The following is a 2009-nucleotide window of genomic DNA, read 5'->3' on the forward strand; positions in this document are numbered from 1 at the left end:
AAGGAATGGATCACCATTGGGGGGATGGAATCTTTTGGACGTTGGAGGAGATCGATCCAAATTAGAGGCTGAGGAACTAGCCAAGGGGGGGGGGGGTGGAGGGGAGAGAGCGAGGAAGACAGGGCAAAGAAGAAAGCTGAAAATCACAGCAAAGAGACGCAAGGCAGAGCCCCACCGGTAAACCCGCCTGAGGGATGGAATGGGGTGGGCGACGTCCATGGTCTCGTAACAGGACAGAATAGGAAGGATGAGAGGGAGGGACAGCGAGTGCTTAAGACACCAGAAGCTGGGACCGCCGAACAGAAAAGGGGGGAGGGGAATCCCAGATTCAACCAGGACACTATCAACAGAGGTAGTAGGGAAGGCACCGGTGGCCAAATGGATACCACAATAGTGGACTGGATCCAGCACGTGCAGTGTGGAAGGAGCAACTGAACCATAAACTTGACAACAATAGTCCAAGCGAGACAGAACTAGAGCATGATAAAAATGGAGGATGGGGGAACGGTCTGCACCCGAAGAGGAGTGGGTAAGGAAGTGAAGGACATTGAGTTTACAGAAACATCCTACCCTCAGATGTCTGATATGGGGCAGCCAAATGAGCTTTTTGTGGAAAAGATAACCAAGGAAACGAAACTGTGGGACCATTGGCAATCGTTGTGCATAAAGATAGGGCTCTGGATCGGGGTGGATCATAGTACGGCGGCAGAAGTGGACCACCTGCGATTGTAGAGGAGTAAATTGAAACCCGTGGGAGAGGGTCCATGCAGAGGCACTCCGTGTAGCTCCCTGGAGCTGCCGTTCTGCAGATGCCATCGAGGAGGAACCAACCCAAATGCAGAAACCATCCATATACAGGGCAGGGGCAACCAAAGGACTGACTGAGGCCACACGTCCATCGATAGCAATGAGGAAAAGACACTCAAGACAGAACCCTGTGGGATACCTGTCTCCTGGGTCCGTGGAGAACTAAAAACAGTACCAACTCAAACTCTGAATGACCGATGGAACAGGAACTGGCGGATGAAAATCAGTAGTGGGTGATGAAGGGTAAGCAAAATGTGATGGCACCAGGCCATGTAATAGGCCTTTAGAAGGTCAAAAAACACTGCAACTAAATGGTTGCGCTGGGAAAAAGCCTGCCGAACTGCAGATTCCAAGTGAAGTAAATGATTGGATGATTGGAGACCGTCCCTCTTGGAAGCCACACTGGTAAGGGGACAACAGATCTCGAGACTGGAGGACCGAATTGAGCCGACGGGCTACCATCCATTAAAGTAACTTACAAACAACATTGGTCAGACTAATTGGCCAATAGCTGTCTACAAATAGGGGGTTCTTAACAGGCTTAAGGACAGGAACTACGATGCTATCCCTCCACAGAGAAGGGAAGTCGCCCTGGAGTGGATACAGTTAAACAGCTGGAGAAGATGTTGTCATTGTGGAGCACTGAGATGTTGAAGCAGTTCGTTATGAATGGAATCTGGGCCAGGGGCCGTATCATGAGAAGAAGATAGAACAGAAAGAAATTCCCATTCAGTAAAAGGTTTGTTTTAAGATTCTGACTCACAAGGGGTAAAACATAAGATGAAAGCTTCAGCCATCAGTTTCTGGTGAAGGAAAGCAGCTGGATAGGAGGCTGATGCCAGTGCAAAATGGGTCGCAAGGTAGTCTGCACAAGCTAATGGGTCCGTACAAAGGCCATCTGGGAGGTGAAGGCCTGTGAGGGTGGACTGCCAATGGCAACCTTGGAGAGAGCGAAGTGTAGCCCATACTCGTGACAGAGGGAAAGAAACGAATCGTTCCCAACATATCCACTTCCTCTGTTTGATTCAATAACGTGCTTTAGCGCAGAGGCGTTTAAAGGTAGTAAGTCTGGCTACGGATGGGTGCCCCTTAAGGTGTTGCAAAGCTCAACAGCGATCACGGATTGCAATGGCAATGGCTGTACTCCACCATGGGACTTGCCGGCGACTTAATGGCCCAGATGAACGCGGGACAGCAGGGCT

This window comes from Schistocerca gregaria, unplaced genomic scaffold (genome assembly GCF_023897955.1).
Source record: "Schistocerca gregaria isolate iqSchGreg1 unplaced genomic scaffold, iqSchGreg1.2 ptg000362l, whole genome shotgun sequence".
Taxonomy (NCBI): Eukaryota; Metazoa; Arthropoda; class Insecta; order Orthoptera; family Acrididae; genus Schistocerca; species Schistocerca gregaria.